Raw genomic sequence first — 13,233 nt, forward strand, 5'->3', positions numbered from 1 at the left:
GATGATCAATACTGTGTGTGAGTAATCCTGTGGACAGAGGATGGTCAATACTGTGCGTGAATAATAATGTGGCCTGAGGGCAGTCAATACTGTGTGAATAATGCTATGGGCTGTGAATCGTCAGTACTGTGTATGTATAATCCTTTGCCTAAGGATGGTCAATATTGTGAGTGAATCATAATGTGGGCTGTGGATGGTCAATGCTGTATGAGAATAATCCTTTGTGATGTGGATGGTCAATACTGTGCATCAATAATCTGTGGCCTGTGAATGTTCAATACTGTTTGTACTGAATGGTCATGGCAATGTGTTTATTAATCCTGTGGCCGTATGTTCGTCAATACTGTGTGGGGGAAAACCCTGTGGGCTGGGAATGTTGAATATTGTGTGTGAATACTTCTGTGGCCTCTGTACTGTCAACACAGTGTGTAAATAATCCTGTGGCCTGAGGCTGGTCAATAATGCGTGTGAATAAATTTGCTACCCGAGGATTTTCAATGCTGTGTGTAAATACTCCTGTGCGCTGTGAATGGACAATACTGTGTGTGAATAATCCTGTAGACGTAGAATTGTCAATTCTGTGTGTGAATTAACCTGTGGCCTGAGAATTGTGAATTCAGTGTGGGAATAATCCTGTGCACTGTGAATGCTCAATACCGTGTGTGAATAATCCTGTGGCCTGAGAATGGTCAATACAGTGTGAGAATAATCCTGGTACCTGTGGATGGTCAATACTGTGTAGGAAAAGTCCTGTGGCTTGAGGATTGTCAATACTATGTGTGAATGATCCATGGCCTGAGGATGGTGATATTTTGTGTAAATATTCCTCTTCCATGAGGATGGTCAATACTGTGTGGGAATAATCCTGTGACCTGTAAATGATCAAGACAGTGTGTTCATTACTCCTGTGGCCGTAGGCTGGTCAATACTGTGTGTGAATAATCATGTAGCCTGAGGATTGTGAATTCTATGTTGGAATAATCCTGTGACCTGCAAAAGTTGAAGACTGAGTGTTCATTAATCCTGTGGCCGTGTGCTAGTCAATACTGTGTGTGAATAATCCTGTGCCCTGTGAATGGTCAATACTGTGTGTGAACATTGCTTTGGCCTGAGAATCATCAATACTGCGTGGAAATAATCCTGTGATGTGTAAATGATCAAGACAGTGCATCCATTAATCCTGTGGCCGTATGGTGGTCAAGACTCTGTGTGAATAACCGTTGGGCCGAAGGATAGTCAATACTCTGTGTGTTAAATATCCTGCTGCCTGAGGATGTTCAATACAGTGAGTGAATAATCCTGTGGCCTGAGGATTGTCAATACTTTGTGTGAAAATTTATGTTGCCTGAGGACAGCCATACTGTGTGTGAATAATCCTGTGGCCTTAGAATAGTCAATACTGTGTGTGAATAATCTTTGGCCTGAGGATGGTCAATACTGTGTGTGAATAATCCTTTTGACAATGAATGATCAATACCATGTATGCATAATGCTCTGGCCTGTGAATCGCCAATACTGTGTGTGAACAATCCTGTAATTTGAGAATTGTGAATAATGTGAGTGAATATTCCTGTAGCCTGAAGATGGTCAATACTGTGTGAGAATAATCCTGTGTTCTGAGGACAGTCAATACTGAGCGTGAAAAATCCTGTGGCTTGTGGATGGTCAATACTGGGTACGAATATTTCTGTGACCTGTAAATGGTCAAGACAGTGTGTTAATTAATCCTGTGGCCGTATGCTGGTCAATACTATGTGTGAATAATCCTGTGGCCTGAGGATGTTCAATACTGTGTGTGAATAATCCTGCGGTCTGAGAATGGTCAATACAGTGTGTGAATACTCCTGTGGTCTCAGGATGTCCAATACTGTGTGTGAACAATCCTGTGGCTTGAAGATAGTCAGTATTGTGTGGAAGTAATTCTGTGACCATGTAAATGGTTGAGACAGTGTGTTCATTAATCCTGTGGCCGTGTTCCAATCAATACTGTGTGTGAATAATGCTGTGGGTTGGGAATATTGAATATTGTGTGTGAATACTAGTGTGTCCTGAGGATGGTCAGTACTGTGTGTGGATAATCCAGTGGCCTGAGGATTGTGAATACAGTGTGAGAGTAATCCTGGGGCCTGTGAATTGTGAATACTGTGTGTGAGTAATCCTGCGGTCTGTATACTGGCAATACTGTGTGTAAATAATCCTATGGTCTGAGGATGATTAATACAGTGTGAATAATCCTGTTGCCTGAGGATTGTCAATATTGTATGAATAATCCTGTTCCTTGAGGATGGTCAATACTGTGTGGGTATAATCCTGTGACCTGTAAATGGTCAAGACAGTATGTTCATTAATCCTGTGGCCGTAGGCTGGTCAATACTGTGTGTGAATAATGATGTGGTCTGAGAATTGTCAATACTATGTGGGAATAATCCTGTGACCTGTAAATGTTGAAGACAGAGTGTTCATTAATCCTGTGGCCATGTGCTAGTCAATGCTGTGTGTGAATAAAGCTGTGCCCTGAGGATGGTCAATACTGTGTGGGAATAATCCTGTGACGTGTAAATGACCAAGACAGTGTGTTCATTAATACTGTGGCCGTATGGTGGTCAATACTGTGCGCAAATAATCCTGTGAACTGAGAATGTTCAATACAGTGTGTGAATAATCTAGTGGCCTGAGGATTGTCAATACTTTGTGTGAATAATCCTGTGGCTTTAGAATGGTCAATAATGTATGGGAATAATCCTGTTGGCCTGAGAATGGTCAATGCTGTGTGGGAATAATCATATGGCCTGTGACTGCTCAATGCTGTGAGTTGATAATCATGTGCCCTGAGAGTAGTCAATAAAGTGTGGGAATAATCCAGTGTCCTAAGAATAGTCAATACTGTGTGTGAATAAGGCTGTAGCCAGTGAATGGTCAATACTGTGTGTGAATAAGGCTGTGGCCTGTGAATGGTCAATACTGTGTGTTAATAATCTTGTGGCCGGAGGATGGTTAATACAGTGTGTGAATAATCCTGTGGCCTGTGATGGTCAATACTGTGTGTGAATTATCCTTAGACAGTGAATGGTCAATACCATGTGTGAATAATCCTCTGGCCCGTGAATGGTCAATACTGTGTGTGAATAACCCTTGGCCTGAGGATGGTCAATACTGTGTGTGAGCAATCCTGTGACCTGAGAATGGTCAAAACTATGTGCGATTAATCCTGTTGACTGGGGCTGTTCAATGCTCTGTGTGAATAATCCTGTGGTCTGTTAACAGTCTATGCTGTGTGTGAATAATGCTGTGAACTGTGAATGGTGAATACTGTGTGCGAATAATCCTGCAGCGCGAGGCTGGTCAATATTATTTGTGAACAATCCTGTGGCCTGAGGATGGCCAACACTATGTGGGAATTATCCCGTGGCCTGAAGATGGTCGGTTCTGTATGGGAATAATCCTTTGGTCTGAGGAAGGTCAAAACTGTGTGTGAATAATCCTGTGCGCAGTGAATGCTGAATACTGTGTGAAGAACCCTTGGATGGTCATTGCTGTGTGTGAACAATCCTGTGACCTGAGGGTAGTGAATACTGTCTGTGAATAATCCTGCAGCCTGAGGGTGATCAATACACTGTGTGAACAATCCTGTAGCCTGAGAATGGTTAAAACTGTGTATGAATGAAACTGAGACCTGTAAATGGTCAAGACAGTGTGTTCATTAATCCTGTGGCCTAATGGTGGTCAATACTGTGTTTGAGTAATCCTGTGACCTGAGAATGTTTAATTTTTTTTTTGAGTATCCCTGTGTACTGAGGATGGTCAATACTGTGTGTGAATAATCCTGGGAACTATGAATGCTCAATACTGTGTGGGAATAATCTTGTGGCCTGAGAATGGTCAATGCTGTGTGTGAATAATCATGTGGCCTGATGATGGTCAATACTTTGTGAATAATTATGTTGCGTGAGGATGGTCAGTACAGTGTGTGAGTAATCCTGTGGCCTGATGATGGTCAATACCTTGTGAAAATAATCCTGTCGCCTGAGGATCGTCAATACTGTGTGTGAAAAATCCTGTGGCCTGAGGATCGTCAATACTGTGTGTGGAAAAATCCTGTGGCTTGAGGTAAGTCAATACTGTATATGAATAATCCTGTGTCCTGATAATGGTCAATACCGTGTGTGAATAATCCTGGTACCTGAGGATGGTCAATAATGTGTGTCACTAATCCTGTGGCCTGTGAATCGTCAATTCTGTGTGTGAATAATCCTCCAGCCTGTGAAGTGTCAATATGGTGTGCGAATAATCCTGTAGCATGAGGATGGTCATAACAGTGTGTTCATTACTCCTGGGTCTGTAGGCTGGTCAATACTGTGTGAATTACGCTTGGCCTGAGGATGGTCAATACTTTGTGTGAATAATCCTGTGACCTGTAAACTGACAAGGCAGTAGGTTCAAAAATCCTGTGGAAGTAGGCTGGTCAATACAGTGTGTGAATAATCCTGAGGCCTGAGGATGGAGAATACTTGTATGAATAATTCTGTGGACTGTGGATTGTCAATACTGTGTTTAAATAATCCTGGGAACTATGAATGCTCAATACTGTTTATGAATACTCCTGTGGCCTGAGGTTGGTCAATACTGTGAGTGAATAATCTTGTGGCTGGAGGCTGGTCAATAATGTGTGAAAATAATCCTGTGGCCTGTGGAATGTCAATACTGTGTGTGAATAATCCTGTGGCATTAGGGTGGTCTATACTGTGTGTGAATAATTATTTGTGTGAGGATGGTCAATATTGCGTGTGAATAATCCTGTTGCCTGAGTTGATGAATACTCTGTGAACTTCTCCTGTTGCCTGAGGATGGTCGATACTGTGTGAGAATAATCCTTTGCACAGTGATTGGTCAATATCATGTGTGATTAATCATGTGGCCCGATGATTGTCAATACCATGTGAAAATAATCCTGTGGCTTGAGGATGGTCAATACTGTGTGTGAATAATTGTGTTGCATCAGGATGGTCAGTACTGTGTGAGAATAATCCTGTTGCCTGATGATGGTCAATACTGTGTGTCACTAAACCTGTAGAATACTGTGTGCAAATAATGCTGCGGTCTGAGGATGGGGAATACTTGTGTGAATAATTCTGTGGACTATGGATTGTCAATACTGTGTTTAAATAATCCTGGTACCTGAGGATACTGTTTATGAATACACCTGTGGCCTGCGGAATGTCAATACTGTGTGTGAATAATCCTGTGACATTAGGGTGGTCTATACTGTGTGTGAATAATTCTTTGCGTGAGGATGGTCAATATTCCGTGTGAATAATCCTGTTGCCTGAGGATGTTCAATAATGTGTGGGAATAATCCTGTGGCCTGTGAACGGTCAATGCTGTGTGTGAATTACCCTTGGACAGTGAATGGTCAATACCACGTGTGAATAATCCTCTGGCCTGTGAATCATCAATACTGTGTGTGAATACTGTGAATACTGTGTGTGAATAACTCTTGGCCTGAGGATGGTCAATACTGTGTGTGAACAATCCTGTGGCCTGAGGATGGTAAAAACTATGTGATTAATCCTGTTGCCTGTGGTTGTTCAATACTGTGGATGATAAATCCTGTGGCCTGTGAATGGTCATTTCTGTTTGTTAATAATACTGTGGCCTGAGGATGGTCAATACTGTGTGTGAATAATCCTGTGCACTGTGACTGCTCAATACTCTGTATGAATAAACCTGTGGCCTGAGAGTAGTCAATAAAGTGTGGGAATAATCCAGTGGCCTAAGGATGGTCAATACTGTGTGTGAATAAGGCTGTGGCCTGTGAATGGTCAATACTGTTGTGAATAATCTGTGGCCTGTGGATGGTCAATACTGTTGTGAATAATCTTGTGGCCAGAGGCTGGTTAATACAGTGTGTGAATAATCTTGAGGTCTGATAATGGTCAATACCGTGAATAATCCTGTGCCCTGAGGATATTCAATATTGTGTGTGAATAAACCTGTGGCCTGTGATGGTCAATGCTGTGTGTGAATTATCCTTGGACAGTGAATGGTCAATACCATGTGTGAATAATCCTCTGGCCTGTGAATCGTCAATACTGTGTGTGAATAACCCTTGGCCTGAGGATGGTCAATACTGTGTGTGAACAATCCTGTGGCCTGAGGGTGCTCAAACTGTGAAAACTGTGTGCGAATAATCCTGTGGCCTGTGAACCGTCAATACTGTTTGTTAATAATAGTGTGGCCTGTGGATGGACTATACAAAGTGTTGAATAATCCTGTGCACTGTGAATGCTCAATACTGTGTGTGAATAGACCTGTGGCCTGAACATGGTCAATACTATGTGTGAATAATCCTGTGGCCTGTGAATGCTCAATAATGTGTGTGAATAATACTGTGGACTATGGATGGACAATACTGTGTGTGAATAATCCTGTTGCCTGAGGATAGTGAGTCCTGTCTGTGAATAATCCTGTGACCTGTAAGTGGTCAAAAAGTGTGTCCATTAATCCTCTGGCCGGAGGATGATCAATACTATGTGTGATTAATCCTGTGTCCTAAGAATGTTGAATATTGTTTGTGAATATTCCTGTGGCCGGAGGTTGGTCAATACTGTGTGAGACTAATCTTGTGGCATGTGAATCATTAGTACTGTGTGAGAATAACCCTTGGCCTGAGGATGATCAAAACTGTGAGTGAGTAATCCTGTGGCCTAAGAATGATCAATACGATGTGTGATTAATCCTGTTGCCTGAGGTTGTTCAATCCTGCGTGAGAATAATCCTGTTACCTGTGAATGGTCAATGCTTGTGTGAATAATTTTGTGGGCTGTGAATGGTCATTACTGTGAGTGAATAATCCTGTGGTCTTCGGATGGTCGATACTGTATGTGAGTAATCCTATGGACTGAGGATGGTCAACACGGTGTGCAATTAATCCTTTGGACTGTCAATGGTCAATACTTTGTGTGAATAATCCTGTGGCCTGAGGATGGTCAATATTGTCTGTGAATAATCGTCTGGACTGATGATGGTCAATGATGTGTATGAATAATCCTGTAGCCTGTGAATCGTCAATACTATGTGGGAATAAACCTTTGCCTAAGGATAGTCAATACTGAGTGTGAATAATTCTGTGCACTGTGACCGCTCAATACTCTGCGTGAATAAACATGTGGCCTGAGTGTAGTCAATACTGTGTGGGAATAATCCAGTGGCCTGAGGATAGTCAATTCTGTGCGGGAATAAGGCTGTGGCCATTGAATGGTCACTACTGTGTGTTAATAATCTGTGGCCTGTGCATAGTCAATACTGTTTGTTAATAAAACTGCGTCCTGTGAATGGTCAATACTGTGTGTGGGTAATCCTGTGACCTGTAAATGTTCAAGACAGTGTGTTCAAAAATCCTGTGGCCATACGCTGGTCAATACAGTGTGTGAGAAATCCTGTGACCCGAGGATGGTTAATACTGTGTGTGCGTAATCCTGTGGCCTGATAATGATCAATACTGTGTGTGGATAATCCTGTTGCTTGAGGATTTTCAATAATTTGTGTGACTAATTCGGTGGCCTGATGATGGTCAATGCTGTGTGATAATAAGCCTGTGGCCTGAAAATAGTCAAATACTGTGTGGGAATAATCCTGTGCCTTGAGGATATTCAATACTGTGTGTGAATAATCCTGTGGTCTGTGGATGGTCAATGCAGTGTGTGAATAATCCTGTTGCCTGAGGTTGTTCAATACAGTGTGTTAATAATTATGAGACCTATGAATGGGCAATACTGTGTGTGAATAATCCTGCAGCCTGAGAATGGTCAATACTGTGTGTTAATAAACGTGTGGCCTGTGGATGGTCAATACTGTGTGTGAGTAATAATGTGGCCTGTGGATGGTCAATGCTGTGTGTTAATAATCTGTGGCCTGTGCATGGTCAATAGAGTATGAATAATCCTGTGTGCTGAGAATGCTGAAAACTGTGTGAATAATCCTGTGGCCTGAGGATGGTCAATACTATCTGTGAATAATCCTGTGTCCTGAGGACAGTCAATACAGTGTGTGAATTATCCTCTGGCCTGTAATTCGTAAATACTTTATAAAAATGCTCCTATGGCCTGAGGATGGTCAATAGTGAAAAATCCTGTGGCCACTAATGTGGTGGTTTTGGATGAGCAGCTGGTTGATCCTTTCTCTCCAATGTCCCTCCCTATCTCTGCAAACCCCTCCAGCTGCAGCAATCCGTACTGGCTTTGTAACACCGTTCAGATCCTGGCCACTCCCTGTAACATTCTCACCACCTCCAGCACCTTCATCTCTCCCTGTTCCTGTCATGTCATTAAACCCTGACAATGATTCCCATTCCACCTGCCCTCCTGCTGCGAGCAGACCCTTTGTGATCCCTTTACAACTTACTCTTAAAGCACACTCACACTTCTGGATTTTAAGCACGTTTTGCTGATCTTGTTTGCCTCATAATCTAATATGATCCATTTTGTCCTGAGTGAGGGACAGGAGTGAGTTTCTTGTTGAGGTTTTGTCTGTTTCGATGGAATGTACTTTTTTTGAGTGATTTACACTGTTCCTTCAAATGTTTTCCACTGTTCATTTACAGATACATGTTCCAGTCTGTTTAGCCTGTTTACCTTGTTCATTTCTCCTGTCAAATGTACACAATTGGCTATTTTTGTTTTTCATTGTAATTTGTCCTTTCTGTGATTCACTCTAAAACTTTATATTTCTTTAAACTGCACTTTATCACAATTTCCCGGAAGATCTCTCCAGGTGACATTACTCATTCACTAAGTTTCATCACACAACCATCGATCTGACATAGTTATGTCCCTAGCTAGTTGCACAATGTGTTATTCAAAGAAACACTGAAAAAAATTATCTGTACTCCCCTTCCACTATCACTGTTGTCAGTGTGATTGTCCCAGATTATGCGAATATTGAAGTTTCCAAAATTATCACAATATCTTTGTTAAAAAATTCCAATTAATTCCTGTTTAATGCAGTGATGTGCAATGAAATGCTGTTCGGCGGCTAAAACTGTTCTACTTTTTCTGTCCTTGGCAAGTAGTAGCCAGAATTTACATTCCGACTCTACTTCATAATCTGCAGCCAAATGCTTTCTCTGTAATGCCTTTGTTATCCATTATAGTTCTCATTGCGCATTTTGCCTGAGTTTCTGCAAGGTTGTGAGCTATTGAATATTTATGTCCCACCTTTTGTTCGCCCTGTAACCATGTCTCCCTGGTGTCTAAATCTCTTTTATCTCTGTGTCACAAATCCATCTACGTTATTGCAGAGACCTTGTCCATGCGAAAAAAAAAGACATAATTTACTCTTTCCCACAATGTCTTGTCACAAACCTATTCGCTGATGTACAGGTTTAGTTAAACTCTGTCCCTTTCGGTTCCTTTCTGCTTGTCTTCAGCCACATCCCCATGCTGTTCTGATGCTTCACCTTTTCTCTTTGGATTTGGAAAGCTCCTTTCACCTGAACCCTGTCCCTGCGTCCTCTCTGTCAGTTTAAAGCCCCGTCCACAAACCTACCGACATGATTTGCCAGGACACTCTTCCCAGCACGGTTCCAGTGGGTCCATTCTAATGGATTATTTTTTTATAAATCAGCTATGGGATTTGGGTGTCTCTGGCTGACCAGCCTTTCTTGTCCAGCCCTAGCTGCCAGTGAGCTGAGTAACTTGCTCAGCCATTTCAGAGGGTAATTGAGAGGCAAACACTTTGCTGTGGTTATGTAGTGCAGACCATGTTAGGATGGGCAGATGTCTATCTCGGAAGGACAACTGTTTGGGTTTTTTGTACATCAGCAATGGTCTCATACTTACATGTGGATTGTTAATTACTATTTTTAAAATTATTGATTTCAAATTCTACCATTTCTGATGGTGGGATTCAAACCTTTCTCCCCTGTACATTAGCTGAGGTTTTCGATTCGTGCTCTAGCAGTTATACCACTCGGCCATCACTTCACCTGCTCAATGGTTGCCCATCCCTGAACACTGACACCAGTGCATCATTAAGCTAAACCCGTTCTTCCAACACAATTGTTTGATCTTGATAACTTGCTGTACTCTAGTGATATCACTCAGTCTCTCTCCATGTGGTATCCCTCACTGTGTGGGTCTAATTGCTGCCTCTGTCAGTGTCTCTCGCTCTTGCAGCTACTCCAGATCCTGAGTCAACAGAATTCTCCACTCCAGAGAGACGCAGCAGCACAGGCCAGGGATGGAAACTGAGATTTTCCAGATCTCTGTGGGACACAGTGCCATTTTCCATGTGTAATCCTCACAGCATCAGTCTATTCCCTCCTCAGGCGACTCTCTGTGTGGAGTTTAGCACATTCTCCCCATGTCTGCGTGGGTTTCCTCCGGGTGCTCCGGTTTCCTCCCACAATCCAAAAATGTGTAGGTTTGGTGAATTGGCCATGCTGAAAATGGCCCGTAGTGTTAGGTGAAGGGGTAAATATAGAAGTATGGGTCTGGGTGGTATACGCTTTGGCGGGTCGGTGTGGACTTGTTAGGCCGAAGGACCCGTTTCCACACTGTAAGTAATCTAATCTAATCTAATCTAATCTAATTTCCCATTCTGTCTATCTCTCTGTCTCCTACACATACTCAGGAAAGTCCTGACTCAATCGACTTCCCAACTGCTGGGTGTCTCGTCAATCATCACATTGAAGATGGTTGGTCAGCCAGAGAGACAAAGGGCAGGGAGATCTGGAGCCTTCAATAAATCCTGGAGTGAGGTAAGATCACTCACAGTGCACAGGGCAGAGAGCAATGAGAGGGCTCCAAACATCGGCCAACAGTACATGACATAGATACTGTGCTTCTGGATTAGTGGTGCTGGAAGAGCACAGCAATTCAGGCAGCATCCGAGGACAGGCAAAATCGACGTTTCGGGCAAAAGCCCTTCATCAGGAATAAAGGCAGAGAGCCTGAAGCATGGAGAGATAAGCTAGAGGAGGGTGGGGGTGGGGAGAGAGTAGCATAGAGTACAATAGGTAGGTGGGGAAGGAGATGAAGGTGATAGGTCAGGGAAGAGAGGGTGGAGTGGATAGGTGGAAAAGGAGCTGGGCATGTCGGACAAGTCCGGACAGGTCGGGTTACTGGAGGTTAGAAACTAGGATGAGGTGGGGGAAGGGGAAATGAGGAAACTGTTGAAATCCACATTGATGCCCTGGGGTTGAAGTGTTCCGAGGCGGAAGATGAGGCGTTCTTCCTCCAGGCGTCTGGTGGTGAGGGAGCGGCGGTGGAGGAGGCCCAGCACCTCCATATCCTCGGCAGAGTGGGAGGGGGAGTTGAAATGTTGAGCCACTTGGCGATTTGGTTGATTGATGCGGGTGTCTCTGAGATGTTCCCTAAAGCGCTCTGCTAGGAGGCGTCCAGTCTCCCCAATGTAGAGGAGACCGCATCGGGAGCAACGGATACAATAGATGATATTAGTGGATGTGCAAGTCCGGAGCCTTCCACATCCATCAAAGTTTTACCTGCACATCCACTAATATCATCTATTGTATCCGTTGCTCCCGATGCGGTCTCCTCTACATTGGGGAGACTGGACGCCTCCTAGCAGAGCGCTTTAGGGAACATCTCAGAGACACCCGCATCAATCAACCAAATCGCCCAGTGGCTCAACATTTCAACTCCCCCTCCCACTCTGCCGAGGATATGGAGGTGCTGGGCCTCCTCCACCGCCGCTCCCTCACCACCAGACGCCTGGAGGAAGAACGCCTCATCTTCCGCCTCGGAACACTTCAACCCCAGGGCATCAATGTGGATTTCAACAGTTTCCTCATTTCCCCTTCCCCCACCTCATCCTAGTTTCTAACCTCCAGTAACTCGACCTGTCCGGACTTGTCCGACATGCCCAGCTCCTTTTCCACCTATCCACTCCACCCTCTCTTCCCTGACCTATCACCTTCATCTCCTTCCCCACCTACCTATTGTACTCTATGCTACTCTCTCCCCACCCCCACCCTCCTCTAGCTTATCTCTCCACGCTTCAGGCTCTCTGCCTTTATTCCTGATGAAGGGCTTTTGCCCGAAACGTCGATTTTGCCTGTCCTCGGATGCTGCCTGAATTGCTGTGCTCTTCCAGCACCACTAATCCAGAATCTGGTTTCCAGCATCTGCAGTCATTGTTTTTACCTCATAGATACTGTGCTGGAGGGGGAGCACAATACAGACATACCCCAGGCTCAATCCCTGCCCATAATGTAAGGTCTGTTGTACTAAGACTAACCACACTGCAACACTGAATCTATGTCATATCTTGGTGAGCAATGTCTTCAATAATTTTTTAAATCCTATAACAGTTGCTATCTTTGTAGCCTCCTCCCTCCCTTATAATCACTTCACTAATTTGAAACGTACTGCATTCCAGCCTACCAGCCCTATCGCTGTAGCTTGCTTCAGTGTCTACAACATGCCTTATCTCAGTAGTCTCCTCCTCTTTAACTGGAGACAGAGTCATGTAGCACGGAAACAGAACCTTCACTCCAACTCATCAATGCTGACCATGATTCTGATACTAAATGTGTCGCATATGCCTGTGTTTGGCCCTTATCTCTTCAAACCTTCTCCTCTCCATGTATCTCCCCAAATGTCTTTTCCATGTTGTAATTGTACACGTTTCTCCCATTTCCTCTGGCGATCCGTTCCGTCTATGCACCATCCTCTGTGGCTAATGTTGCTGCTCAGCTCCCTCTTTAAATCCTTGCTCTCACCTCACGTTTATACCCTCTAGCTTTGGACTCACCTACCCTTGGCTTTTCACCTTACTGAGGTCCCGCATGGAGGAGAAAGTGAGGTCTGCAGATGCTGGAGATCAGAGCTGAAAATGTGTTGCTGGAAAAGCGCAGCAGGTCAGGCAGCATCCAGGGAACAGGAGAATCGATGTTTCGGGCATAAGCCCTTCTTGAGGCCCCGCATCGTTTTATAAACCTTTATAAGGTCAATCCGTAGCCTCCCCTGCCTAAGGCAAATATTTAGGACAATGTTACAAATGTCTCCAATTCATATCACAGCTCTGGACAATGAAGGAAAGTGCGTCAAATACTGCTTTCACCACCCTGTCCAACTGCAATGTCACTTCCAGGGAACAATGTAACTGCACCCCTTCGTCTCTCTCTGTTCGACAACACTGTCCAGGGCCAAACCATTAACTGTGTTAGTCCTCCTTGGTTTGTCTCAACAAAACCCAACACCATATGTCAACTGC

The 13,233-nt window shown here is 43.9% G+C and overlaps 1 long non-coding RNA gene across 1 annotated transcript in view; it reads left to right on the top strand.

Annotated features, from left to right (window-relative positions):
• LOC148149535 (uncharacterized) overlaps positions 1-13,233 on the top strand; it is a 74,516-nt gene that overhangs the window by 14,555 nt on the left and 46,728 nt on the right. The window contains exon 3 of the long non-coding RNA XR_015758003.1: positions 10,630-10,756. This is a non-coding gene — a long non-coding RNA (uncharacterized LOC148149535). The remainder of the gene's footprint in view (positions 1-10,629; positions 10,757-13,233) is intronic.

The sequence above is a fragment of the Chiloscyllium plagiosum genome, unplaced genomic scaffold, assembly GCF_037043375.1.
Source record: "Chiloscyllium plagiosum isolate Xiang-an unplaced genomic scaffold, Cpla_swu_hap1 HiC_scaffold_8, whole genome shotgun sequence".
NCBI lineage: Eukaryota > Metazoa > Chordata > Chondrichthyes > Orectolobiformes > Hemiscylliidae > Chiloscyllium > Chiloscyllium plagiosum.